Below are 15,450 nucleotides of genomic sequence, written 5' to 3'. Positions count from 1 at the left end.
TCATTTATTTATTATTTATATTATTACACTGTTTTACTCAGGTTGTATTCAACTGTGTAATTGTATGTGTGAATGGACTGAATGTGGTTTAGGGTTAGGTATATTCGTTTATCCTGATGACCCCCTACCTCGTCAATCGACTGGGCAGTTTGGGATAGGGAGTCAAAAGCAATGCACAGTCCACTGTCCCTGTATCCATGAGCCTCTACGCGTTTGACTTTCAACAGTTCTGTTTCTTCTGTACAGTAAGGTCCAAGTTAAATGTCCAGGTCACGTGGTTTAGTTCCTGTATTTTAAGGTTAGGCACTCAGATCGAGTGGTTACGGTTAGGGTTGAGACCAAAGTAAGGCTTAGAAGATCAAACCTGTGTTTGAGGTTAGTATGTTTTATGAGTCATTGCCTCTAATTTTGTTGTAATCTTATACAGGGGTCAAACATAACATTCAAACAACACTATTCATTTTGTCATGTTAGTACAGTCAATGTATGTACTGTACCATCTCATACAGAGGGGAAATGATATTCAACAAGCCCTGACAGACATCAAATAAACCATGACAGAAAAAAACCCTGAAAAACTTCAGCAATGATTGTACAGTTTCCTGTGATTTTCACCTGTGTGCTGCCATTTCTCTTAGAGTGTGAACAAACTACCGTCCGAAAAGAAATACCATGTTTACTAAGGCTTGTGCATCTGCTCTTTAGGTGCAAATGGGATGTATTTTTAAAAAAAAAAGGTAGATTAGTTTGTTAAATCCATCACTGAATCACATCAATGAGCTTTTCTTCACTCGTACAGTTGCTCCATTTTCTCAGTAATCTGGCCCACATGTTTTTAGATATTGTGGAGCTGCAGCAGTCACCTCATCCTCATCCTGCAACACTTCTCCTCTCCTCTGGGCCGCCTCGATCCTCTGCAACTGTCTTAGTTTCTTCAGTAGAACGCTGCTGCTGGTTAAAACCTGCAGGGATTTCCTCAGAAGATCTGGAATCAAAACACACAAAGACAACAGAACAAGACAAATAGTCACACTTGCAGCCAACCTGCATGAGGACACACAGAACATGCTAACTCTGGGCCACAGTGACACACACTAAAAGGTTTAAAGCAGATAAGTGATATGATATACAATAGAATAAATACCACTACTGTTAATATGACTGCCCACCATTGCGCCATGTACTGTACTGAGAATCATTTTATTACAAACCTAACTCAAATGTGCAATAATGGGACAACTTGTGCAACGCTGCTTTCGAATGCTTCTAATATATATATATATATATATATATATATTGATTTGGGATGATTGTGTACGTGTGTGTGTTTGTGTGTTTATAACCGTCTATTTTCTATTGTTTTGTATTCAGGCACGGCTTAGCAAATTTTTCTAGCACTTCTTGTACAATGACGATAAAATCTATTCTATGAACAGTAATAATCCTGGTTACCTCCCCTGATGGAGTTGTATGTGAGCTGCACTTCAGTCAGTGTGTCGTTGTCTGGTCTGATTTGTAGATCCTCGACTCTGTTGACACTGACAGCAAACTGCAGACAGTCAGACGGACAGAGGTTATTTGTAAAGAAAAAAACTGAAGTAGAACGGATTCAAACAGACAGAAAAAAGCGCATGAAATGGAAACAAGATCTGTAATGTCAGCTAATGTCACCAGACACACACACACAATGAATATTATGGTCACCCATTCTACAGCTCAGTTATGGAAGCACCTCAAACCTATCACATTTATGCTGGTTTTAGTCGCCCAGGCAATAAGGAGGACAGCACACATGTCATGGTTTGTGGAGCAGTTGGACCCAAATGCAGACTGCAGGCTGACAGAGTCTGGATAATGCATTTTAATGAACACAGGTAAAACAACAGAGTACAAAACACAGAGACTCGGACAAAGACTGAACTGAAAACCAAAACCTATAAAGACATGATGAGGTAATAACTAAACACAGGTGAGTGAAACAAGACAGGTGAAACACATGAGGCAATCAACTAAGGCGGGAGAAACACAGGAAGTAAAACTAACAAAATACACAAAGAGAGAACTTCAAAATAAAACACGAACTACAACAGGATGTGACAACACAGACTTGTTTGTTTCATCCAATACTTCTTTATTCAAACAGCACTGAGCTGAGTCAAGAGGCCAAACAGGAATAAAGAGTTTTCAAACATCGCACTAACTGTTCTATAGGCTAATTAATCATATAATAATCAAGCCATCATGTGTTCCACCTGTGTTGCTACCTGTTTGCTTTACACATTATGACGCCATCTTGTGGTGAAATCAAAAGAGCCAAGAGAACAAACAAAACATCTAATTTCAGCATTATTTCCAATAAATTGTATGAAAATGTAACTTAGCTTGTAGGAAAGCACCTCATTCAGTCCATGTGGTGATAGTGTGTTTCATTTATGGATTCATGCTTCACATGTCAAAAGCAGTTAATCCAAGTTGCCACTTTTAACATTCTCAATGCCTTGAAAGTATAAACTAGACTGTGTGTCTGTGTTCCAGTTCTGCTATAGAAGAAGTCAGATTGTGTCTCCAAATAGTGATTTTGTTTTCTGACATTTGTTTTCACCACTTACCATAAAAAACAGTAAATAAGTCACACCAGTGTACAAGTCGCAGTCTATTTGGGGGGGAGGGGGGGGGGGGGGGGGGGGGGGGGGGGGGTGTTATGCTGGGAAAACACTTTTCTATTACAGACTGGTAGCTATTATTTTTTAAACATATATGTTTATACTCCAAAACTTTCTCAATTTACTTTTAATTGAAACACAATAAAACATATTAAACCTGAACCAGTGAGTCAGGTTAATGGTTAACGGTCCGGTAATGATTTAACTGAACTGGATCGCTATATTAACTCAGACTGGGTTCAGTTAGGCTGAGTTTATATTAAACCTTTGCTGTCACTGTGCTGTAAGTCTCACCAAGACTCTGTGTCAGTCAAACAAAGCATCATCCTCTGTTCCACCAGTGGAAAAACAACAAAGTTATTGATTCTTTTAGACTTCAGATGTGAGCTCATACTGTGTGTCTCTGCTTCAACATGTGCTGCTGTGGGTCGGCTCAGTTTGGTCTGAAACATCACAGCAACTAGTGTCTGAAATACTTCTGATCAACACACTGAATCAGCACCAAGCCTGTGAACCCTTCTACGTTTCTTTTTATTTCTCTGTACAACATACAGCAGTAAGACACCATCTGTTTTCATTAGCTGCAGACACAGCTGGAACCAGCAGCTGAGAGGCAGGACGTTACAGTTCATCACATCATTATCTTTATAGTTATCATTCTTAGTGTGGACGGCCCTTTACAGACCTTTAACCAAATCCAGATCCAACCTCACTCTGCATTTTACTGCTGTATAAGACGCACCCCACTTTAAATGAAAAAAATCATGTCAAAGGTGAGTGTTATCTACCGGTTTGTACGGTACATCAAGCCACATATAATCCATCCTAGAGCTGCAGTGATTTGTAAGTTAATCAATTAGTTTATCGACAACTATTTTTACAATTGATTTTAAACAAAAATATGACATTTTAAAAGAAAAGCAATTCCTCCTACTGATTTTGTGAGTGTGTTTGTGTGTGCATGTGTGCGCCTGCATGAAGAGTCTGAGTGCAACATGCCTAGCTGTTGCGGGTAGAGAGGGCCAGGGGGCTCGAGGGGGGGGTTATGTTTGTTTAGAGGTCTAATAGCAGAAGGGATGAAGCTGACCCTGCTCCTGTTTGTTTTGTTCATGCCTGACAAGATGGATTCTCGCATGATCGCATTATCTCACCAATCCAGCTGCCCCACAAGGTAATGATAAGACCCCAGAAGGGTTAAATAAACGTAAGGTCTAAATCAGGTGACCCAGCCAGTCCTTGTCCTGTTCGATTCCTATGGCACATGGGGCCCTTTTACGTTCACATTTCACTGACACTGAATGCATCGTGGGGTAGTTGGTTTGAGCTCTGTCCTAACTCTGCTGCCAACCAGCTAACTCTTGAAAGGAGTAGTGAGGGTGTTGTTGGTTAGACTGTGTTTGAATGACACTACATTGCCCTACTGTGGCTGACGTTTGTTGGCTGGATTGAAATAGAATCAGAGAGCTCATTGTTGGACAGTTTTAGACAAAGACTGCAGCAGGTGACCGAGGTCAGACAAGTGTTGCTAATAAAATGGCAGTCAGTGAATGAGCATGGCTTACTGTGCCACACCACTGACCCAGCAAGTGCACAGTACCACTGGAGAAATGTGAGACGCAGAGCTGGAATAAATATCCTTGAAAAGGACATGAGACGAGGATAAATCACACCCACAGTCCACACAGAGGACACTTTCTGCCTACACAGAACATGAACATTTTACTTTGAATACCAGACTACACTGAGCTACAGCTACAATACCAAGATTCATTAAGCTTTCATACAGCTTGGGGTCTAACACAAGGCCTGGGATGATAAAGGAGGGCCACAAATATTTTATCCTCACTGGCAGAGGGACAAATTGGGAACATGCACTTAACAAAATATGTCAGTAAGTTAAGTTTATACCAACTGCGGCTGGGCAATAGGACCAAAATCTCATATCCCAATATTAGTAGTTTCATAGCCCGATAATGATATATATCCTGATATAGCACATTTGAAATGCAGGGTTGGGTGCAGGTGTGAGGGGAAGTTTATTTGTGCTGTTAGGGTAGAGAGGATTACGGAAGGAGGGGGTTTGGTTTAGTCAGTGGACAGCAAGGGACGTGGAAAGTGGAGCCACAGTTTTTTGACCTCTCTCTATTTCTCCTTTTAAATAGTTTTGTATCCGTAATAACATGACTCTATATAATTTTTTAAATTTCAAGTAAACCTTTTAAATTCATCAAGTCGTCCTGTGGATTTTGTTGGATTTCGGATACTGAAGGGGAATTGTTAGAGCGTCAGGCTAAAGGCCCATTTATGCTCAACGTACGTACAAAAATGTTTACGTCCTTTTCAAACGATGTTACCGTCACTGCTCACATACTCCCATGCATCCTTTACGTTGGCATGGATGTTAACCAATACATCCACCAGGGGGCAGCACAGAGTCAAACGTTTATGACAACAACAAACTCAAAAACAAACATGGCGACGGTGGAGGAGATATAGATAATGTTCCTCTTGCATAAAAGACAAAAGTAACATCATAGATATGTTTAAAGTTTCTAACCACCTCGCACAACCTTTCCTCAAAAAGTTCCGCCATTGTTATTTTTATTTTTTTCGTGCCTCACTAGAGCTACGCATCGGGTAGTGACAGCAACACTGCCCCCACCTGGTTTCTGGTGGTACTGCTCCGTTTGGTCCGTATCTGTAAGCTTTATGGAAACGTGCAGAAATACATCTTGACTGAAAGTGATGGACACTTGGTTGAGTTTTCTCTTTTGGTCACTCATGTCTCTTTTCTTCGCACTCTCTTCCTCATAGTGAAGGCCGCTGAGACGCTTGCCCTGATATAATATAGTATATATAATATGATATAATATATGGAAAAAAGTCTTCTTGATGATTTTTTGTCACAGGATGTAGTTCATTAGAAAAAGATCTGTTTGTCCTTTCTGCATTTCAACTCAGTAACTGCTAAAATAAGCCAAATTAAAAAGTCGCAGCTTTGTTTGAAACATAATTTTGCCCATGAAAAAACATGAAGATAGTTAATAGGTGGTTCACTGTAAATAAGCTTTACAGGATTTTGTTTGACTTCCTATGTCCCTAAAAAGGTTCCTGGAGAGATGATGAAGATTTTTAGATATACAGTATAGTCCTGAAGACGCAGTTCACATCTGCACTGAAACTTAATGTGACACCATGAATGTCTGTCTGTCTGGTGGCATCTAATGATTATTTTCATTATAGATGTGGATAATGATTTATTTCATTGTCAGGCATTGTCTATAAAATGTCAGAAAAAATGAGAAATGCTCTTTATACATTTTCAGAGATCATGATGACATCCTCAGATGTTTTGTCTGTGTGATCAACAGTTCAAAATACAAAGATGTTTAATGAACTATCATTTAGGACAACGAAAAGCTTCCTCTCATTTCAACCAGTGAATATTTTGTATTTTTGCTTAAAAATGACTAATTAACCAAAAGACTAAATGACTAACCAACTAATCATTGCAGTGCTAGTGTGCACCTTTATCCCTTTTTGAATTAATGTAACCTCTCACCATCATCACAGCTGTGGTAGAAGTCAGTAGGATCCTTTAAGTTAAGCTTTTTAGAAATATGTTTAATATTTATATGCAAGACTTTTTTGTGTACATTAACTATCAACAACATATAAATGTTAAAAAAAGAAAGAAAAGAAGATAAAAAAGTAAATGTACTCACTCACCCATTCACACATACATACCCGTACATAGGGCTGGGCGATTATGGCAAAAATCAAAATCACCATTAATTGAACTTTTAACCTTGATTAAGATTAATGAACGATTATCTCCACCCTTGATGAACAATTATGTATTTTCACAGTTTCTTTACTTTTGTATTTTACACTGCTGCCCTCACACACGAGGATATTTAGGGAGGGAAAATAATGATGTTTTAAGGTGTGACGCTGTGATTAATGTCTAGTTTACTTGATTAGAAATATGTAAAGATCATGTTTGGGTTCAAATGATCATTAAAGATATGCAACCTTTGCTGTCATGGCAACAGTGAACACCACCATTAATTGACATGAGCCAGATTAAGTCCAGTAGAGTTTCTAAATGTCGGTTTCCATTATTTTTCTATTAATTGCCCAGCCCTAATCTTACACATGTAGACAGGAGGAGATGGAGCCAGTAACCTTCTGATTAATGGACGACCCTCTCTACCTGCTAACTGCCCCGTACAGCTACATCCTTCACACCAAAGCTTGTTGTTTATGGCCTTTGTAGGTCAATATTTTTCTGGTTCTACCACATGAATTATTAAAGGAAAAACTCTCCATGGTGTCATCACAAAGACTCTTGTTAGTATATGATATTAATAGAGGTGACCTTTCTAACAAACCACATATTGTGTTCTTACCTCTTGTGCTCTGCAGTAGAAGTCAGAAACCAGCATCAGAACCTCCTCGCGTCGCTCCAGCAGATGCAGCAGCAACAACCAACCCTCGTTCAGAGATGCCACCATGGCTTTGTGTACCTCCTGCTCTTCCTCCTGTTTTCTGCTCCTCTTCTCCCACCTATTGCGGTTCTTTCCCACCACTGCCAGCACTTCCTTCTCATGTTTCTGGAGTAAATGAAATGGACATTAAAATACAAAATCCCGCTGATATCTGCAATAATGCAAGTTACTTGAAAAACAAAATGGGAACATAACCTCACTCAACAATAAGTCACATGGTGCAGTAGATTAACATAGGAATTAAAAACAAAAATCCCACAAATTCAGAGTTACAGAAGCTAGAGGAAACACAAAAGTCACACAAAACACAGAAAGTGACGTTGGCTCTCTATTTCTGTGGGTACCTTGAGTTTTACCATCAGCTGCTGCTGTTCCTGAATCAGTGTCTGATTTTCTTCTTGGTTCGATCCAATCTCACAGAGGCCTGGATGGACCTGGACCAACTGGAGGTGGACCAGAGACCCACTCTGTATAATCACACGCACACACGAGTACACACACACACACACACACACACAATGTGGTGTTTCCATCACTTCAGAAAACTATATATAGAATTACATTCATTTCCTGGAGACGTATCCTAATGCCAAACATTAACCTTAACTTTAAACCACGTATTCACCCTAAAATTAATGAGTCGAGTCTCCAAAGTGAGACAGTGTTGACAAATTGATGTCACAATCACAAATAAACATCTATAAATCAGCTTAGAAATCAATGTCAAAAAAAACTTCAGAATCATCCCATTTTTAACTTTTCTTGATATCAAAGCAATCCACTGATAGCTGTCTGTACATCATGTTACACTGCAGACAGGAGCAGATCACAACTGACTTTAAAAACCCTGGCTGGCTGTAGTTAATATTGTTTGACTGTTTTGCTTTAGTTGTTCACAATGTGACCTGCTGAAAACAGGTCAAACAGGGGCAGTGTGTATCTGTGTGCACGTGTGTGTTGGAGCATTCCTGAGGGTGATACAGTATCTTCGGCATGTCAACTGAAAAGGACACGACGCCCCCCCCCCCAACACACACACACACACACACACACACACACACACACACACACACACACACACACACACACACACACACACACACACACACACACTTTATGACACTGATAATCTTTCTCGCAACTATTATCACACAAACGCACACATGTTTACATTTGAAATACACCTTCAAACCATAAAGTTATTAGCTGACTCTTGCACACACAGCTCTTGTCCCTTTACAGCAGCATCAGTAAATAGTCTGTGCTAAAACAGGAAACAGCACATGCACAGAGTGACTGAAAGCTTGTATTTCTTGGTGCAGCTTCCAAAGGAAGATTTGTAGTTTTGTAGTTTACAGTTCTAACAGTCTATAACCAATCAAAGCAGAAACTCTGCATCTAACCAAACTAAAAGCTCATTGATAGCTCACTAAAATGGAAGCTAACAGAATAGTATTCAATCACAGCGTGATAAGTTTTATTAAAATCACAGACTAAGCTTGTTGCTGAACGGGGAGAATCTCAGATTATCAGCACACTGAATTAAAATGAATCAGTCTGATAGTTAGACAGAATTGAATCTAACAGACTAATCTAACAAAAACTGACTTAAGTCAGACGCAGCAAATGTAAATGGAAGCTAACAAAGTATTGCACAACTATTATTAACTATTATTGGATCCCAGCTTACCTGAAGGACAGACACGACAATCTGTGATCGACCGGCCTGGACGGCGATGGTGCTGAGAGTGGTGAAAGACCTAGAAGGATTCATGTCTCTCTGCTCATCATGAAGAAAGAATAAAGGCAGGAATCTGTTAGAAGTTGAGCAATGAAAATATGTTTTTTGGTACCACTTTAAACTTTTCTCTAACTGTAAATTTGTACAGTAGTCTTCTCTGGATACAAGTTTTCTCATAGTTCCAATACACTTCTATCACATCTTATTCTTGTTCTCTTTCTTCTTTTTTTCTTTCTTTTCAACGTATCGCTCAGTGTTGGTGGCAAAGCTTCGCCATTACCGAAACAGTTCCTGTATTAAAGTTGTCTGGCTCCCAACAGCTGTAGTCCACTTACTGGTATTTGGAGTTTCCCGTTCTTTAAATGATGACAGTTTACTGCCCAACCTAGAATGTAGAACGTAGAGAACATGATTTTTTTTCTTCTATTTGTTAGTAATACAGCTACAAATGTTAGCAATGGAGGAACAGATGCTTTATAAACCAATTAATACATTAGACTCTTGCTTTCCATATGAACATTATATAAACAAGGATATGTAATTATATCTGATCATTTACGATCATCATCAATATGTAAAGTGAGAAGCAAAGCTGTGATGGGAAAAACAAAACTGACGGAAATTGTAAACCAATAATCTGTCATTGAGGGGAATAATTTAGTATTTTTATGATTCATGGACTAAACTACAAACAAGAAATGATAAGTATGAAAACACATAAGTGAAACATCATAAACCATAAATCACCATATCCAGTATCCATTCATTTTGATTAGGTTCGGTTTATTTTGCTTACTCAATCATTTTAAAACATAAATGGTATTTTCTTGTTCTGGTGATAAGAACTAAATAACTATATAGAAGGTGTTTGTCACCTGTTTTTAAGAAAGCTATGACTTACTGGACATTTGAGGTAAATTAAGACAGAAAGAAGAGAATATTAGAAACTGTTTTAAACAATACCTGAGCCATGTTCACGGAGATCAGGACATTTCACTGCTACTGCTGAGACTGAGGAGCCACAAACAACTGTGAGAAGAAACACAGCTGAGAGAGAGAGAGAGAGAGAGAGAGAGAGAGAGAGAGAGAGAGAGAGAGAAAGAGAGAGTAAAAATAGACGTGGTTTCCAGTTGGATTATCACTCAGCTGAATGACAGAGAGACATCTGCCCTCCATAAGTAAACACTCGCCTCTCTCCCAATGACACGGTGTGTAAATATATCTGCAAATGAAGCGGAACGAATGAAGACATAAAACAAAAATCGAAAAGAAATATTGAATCATCTTTAAACTCAGATAATTATGCCATAATAAGTGTATAATATTAAACACATCAAGCTATACTGATATTACATATCAGCATATTATCAATATAACTCATAAGAGTATGATAAGGGAGAATGAGGTGACGACCAAGCTGGGGTTGTGGAAAATAACAGAAGACATTGGTGTGTGTTTTGACTTCTGTCGCTCTGCTATCTGTGTATATTCACTTGGGTGTGTGCAAGTCAGTCTCTTTTGTTCTGTGCAGAATAAACAAATCTTCCTCCATAAAGGCTGTGAATTGTCATCTTTGGCATGAGCTAGACATGGTATAGATATAGTTTCTACAACATAATTGGCGTTGATCGGCAGGAATATCTCGAACTTGGGTGAACTCACACAGCATCCGCAAAAAGGTAGGGATCATTTTGATCTAAGGAATGTGTGACTCTGCCCTAGGTCTGCATCTGGGGCGCCTGCTTCTCTCCTGCAGAAGAAGCCTAAAGAGTACAAATTGGCCTTTCTGACTTGTGGAATTGAACATAACATTTTTTAAAAGCTGTATCGCCAGATGAGCGATTGCAAAGGGTTACTGGATAGATTTCCTGGAGTGGATTCCAGTTTGCGCGGAGTCGTTTTCAATGTTTTGCGACCTGTACAGAGATTCATCCCACAGTCATTGGTCAAAGTTGGACTTTTCAACACTCAATCTATCAACAATAAATCCACCCTGATTGAAGAACACATCAGGGAGAAAGGACTTGACTTCATGTGTCTGACAGAAACCTGGCACCAGCCAGAGGTTTACTCCATCCTCAATGAAGCCTGTCCCCCCGGTTACAGCTACTTGGAGGCAGCTCGTAGCACTGGCCGTGGTGGTGGCCTAGCTGTCATCCACCGACAGGACCTGGAGTTGTCCCCCATCCCGCTGCCTACAACATCCTCCTGCAAGTGTCTTGCATTTAAATGTAAGCCCCCCTTTCCCATGACTGTTCTCCTCATCTACCGGCCCCCCAAACCCAGCTCTGCTTTCATCCCGGAAATGTCTGATCTCCTCACAACAGTCTGTACTACCTCTGCCAATACCATAATCCTGGGAGATATAAAAATTCATGTTGGCCCCCCCCCCCAAATCAGAAAAACATCAATGCGGATGCCCTGGTTTTATTCCACCATCATCAACAACAGTCCTGGTAACTCCAAACAACTTTTCTCAACAATAAATCACCTTCTCAAACCCCCTTCACCCTCCCACTCTGAGGCCACCGAGGAGAGGTGCAACATGCACATCACTTTTTTCAGACAAAAAGTTGATAACATCCGCTCACACCTCTCCACCACTGCTGACCTCCTGATGGCAGCAGATACCGGTTCCCCATGTCTACTCATCCTCCTGGACAGCTGCCTTTCATACAGTTGACCACAACATCCTCCTCCACCGCCTGCAATACACCATTGGACCCTCAGAAAACGTACATAACTGGTTCACCTCATATCTGACCGGCAGAACCGAGCATGTCGCCCTGTGCAAAGCAAAGTCACACACCCACAACGTCACCTGCGGTGTCCCTCAGGGCTCAGTGCTGGGCCCCACCCTCTTCACCCTCTACCTGCTCCCCCTGGGCAATGTCATTAGCAGGCATGGGATATCTTACCATTGTTATGCTGATGACACACAGCTCTACATAAAGAATACCCCCACTTCTTCTGCTCTCCTGCCAACATCCACAATGACCACCTGCTTGGAGGAGATAGAGCCGTGGATGGAGCTCAACTTTCTGCAGCTGAACAGTTCCAAAACGAAAGCCATCCTAGTTGGCACACCACATCAGCTCCGCTCTTCCACCATCACCAGTATCACCTTCTCTGGCCAAAACATCCCCCTTTCCACATCTGTCACCAACTTGGGTGTTAAAATGGACCCTCAACTCACCTTTGACACCCACATCAAACACCTCCTGTAAGACATCATTCTACCACCCCAGGAACATCACCAAACTCCGTCCAACACTCACCCTGGCAGATGCAGAGAAGCTCGTCCACGCCTTTGTCTCCTCCAGACTGGACTACTGTAATGCACTCCTCATCGGGATCTCTGGCAAGAGCATCCAGAGGCCGCAGTACATCCAGAACAGCGCTGCCAAGATCCTGATGAGGGTGCGCAAATACGATCACATCACCCCCATCCTGAAATCTCTTCACTGGCTCCCTGTCCCACTCAGAATTGAGTACAAGCTCTCCCTCCTCACCCACCAGTGCATTCACGGATATGACCCTCTATACCTTAAGGAACTCCCAGACCTCCTCACGCACCCTCCGTTCTGCAACCATAAACACCCTCCAAGCCCCCAGAACCAAGCTCCGCACCATGGGTGATGGGGCCTTTTCCTCTGCAGCTCCGATTCTGTGGAACGCCCTCCCTAACCACCTGAGGGCCCCACAGACTGCAGATGTTTTTAAACGAGATGTAAAAATCTTTTTACAAAAGCATTTTGTTAAATGTCTTTTATAGGTTCTCCTTTTAACTTTTAACTTTATATTGTCTCTGATAATTCTTAATTGTAGTTTTTTAATTTTCTGCTTTGTAGCACTTTGAGATTCCTGAAATGTAAAGTGCAATACAAATAAAATGTATTATTATTATTATTATTATGATTATCATTGTTATTATTATTAGGAGAAGCAATGCAGATTCTGTCCTGGCCGTAGAACAGTGGGTGTACGTGCTGTTCAAAGCTGATGAACAGATGTTGCTGTTGAAATTAAGGATTGGATGACCTAAATTTTTCCAGTTTGAGTGATTACAAATCAGAAATAATGACAATTGCATCTCTCGCACTAATATCAGCAGCATCATGAATGGTCAGGTCTGGGTGCCTTATCGAACCATGTTTTTTTTTAAAAAGCCCAAAAACCTTGATTGAATTTGTTATTCACAGTAGAACAGTCTTGCTCTGAGACATTTAAACAATATTAGGTTGTTTTTCCCATTTTCAGATCTGGAAAAAGTAACACATGCTTTTATATCTTACAGACTCGACTGCTGCCACTAGTTTTATTTTGTTCCGAAGACAAGAAACATCTAAATACTACAGAGGCCACATCACACCAGCCCTCACTGGTTACCTGTCAGTTTTAGAGTTTTAGGATTTGATTAGATTTTCAGATTTTGCTGCTATGGTGAGGGTTATATAAACCTTACTGCTGCTTGACATCTTATCTATCTACCTATCTATCTATCTATCTATCTATCTATCTATCTATCTATCTATCTATCTATCTATCTATCTATCTATCTATCTATCTATCATCTATCTATCTATCTATCTATCTATCTATCTATCTATCTATCTATCTATCTATCTATCTATCTATCTATCTATCATCTATCTATCTATCTATGTATCTATCTATCTATCTATCTATCTATCTATCTATCTATCTATCTATCATCTATATATCTATCTATCTATCTATCATCTATCTATCTATCTATCTATCTATCTATCTATCTATCTATCTATCTATCTATCTATCTATCTATCTATCTATCTATATATCTATCTATCATCTATCTATCTATCTATCTATCATCTATCTATCTATCATCTATCTATCTATCTATCTATCTATGTATCTATCTATCTATCTATCTATCTATCTATCTATCTATCTATCTATCTATCTATCTATCTATCTATCTATCTATCTATATATCTATATATCTATCTATCTATCATCTATCTATCTATCTATCTATCTATCTATCTATCTATCATCTATCTATCTATCTATCTATCTATCTATCTATCTATCTATCTATCTATCTATCATCTATCTATCTATCTATCTATCTATCTATCTATCTATCTATCTATCTATCTATCTATCTATCTATCTATCTATCATCTATCTATCTATCTATCTATCTATCTATCTATCTATCTATCTATCTATCTATCATCTATCTATCTATCATCTATCAATCTATCTATCTATCTATCTATCTATCTATCTATCTATCTATCTATCTATCTATCTATCTATCTATCATCTATCTATCTATCATCTATCTATCTATCTATCTATATATCTATATATCTATCTATCTATCATCTATCTATCTATCTATCTATCTATCTATCTATCTATCTATCTATCTATCTATCTATCTATCTATCTATCTATCTATCTATCTATCTATCTATCTATCTATCTATCTATCTATCTATCTATCTATCTATCTATCTATCATCTATCTATCTATCATCTATCAATCTATCTATCTATCTATCTATCTATCTATCTATCTATCTATCTATCTATCTATCATCTATCTATCTATCTATCTATCTATCTATCTATCTATCTATCTATCTATCTATCTATCCATCTATCATCTATCTATCTATCATCTATCTATCTATCTATCTATCTATCTATCATCTATCTATCTATCTATCTATCTATCTATCTATCTATCTATCTATCTATCATCTATCTATCTATCTATCTATCTATCTATCTATCTATCTATCATCTATCTATCTATCATCTATCAATCTATCTATCTATCTATCTATCTATCTATCTATCTATCTATCTATCTATCTATCTATCTATCTATCTATCATCTATCTATCTATCTATCTATCTATCTATCTATCTATCTATCTATCTATCTATCTATCTATCTATCTATCCATCTATCATCTATCAATCTATCTATCTATCTATCTATCTATCTATCTATCTATCTATATAAAAGCTGCTATATAAATGACGTTTTCTTAGAGAGAAACCGCTTTGAGCTGCACTCATCAAACATGAGTCCAGTGATAGAAAAGTAAAATGAAGATGATAGACAGCACACAGTGAAGACTACACACAGAAATCAATAAAAACACACAAACTGATGTTTATCTTTTACCCACATCGCCTTTATTCATTTATTTTTTTGGTCTTTGATGCTCAAACACAAATATAATAAAGATGAAACAGCACCACAACATGTCTCAGTGTCATTAAGGCCACAGTTAACATTTCACTTCAATCTACTGATAATTAACATGTTGATGGACTTTCTCTCAGGATGAAGATGAATGAGACTGAACTGATGTCTACATCTGAGCATGATCTGATATTCTGTTAAAGGCACAAGCTGACGACGGCCTCCAGGCTGCTGTTCACAAAAACAGATTAAAAATAATAAAAAGAGAAAGAAAGGAAGAAGGTTATACTGTGGTCTGCATTTGACTGTCTCTGTATCTAA

The sequence above is a fragment of the Scomber scombrus genome, chromosome 13 (genome assembly GCF_963691925.1).
Source record: "Scomber scombrus chromosome 13, fScoSco1.1, whole genome shotgun sequence".
Classification (NCBI taxonomy): Eukaryota; Metazoa; Chordata; class Actinopteri; order Scombriformes; family Scombridae; genus Scomber; species Scomber scombrus.
This window is presented reverse-complemented; position numbering follows the sequence as displayed.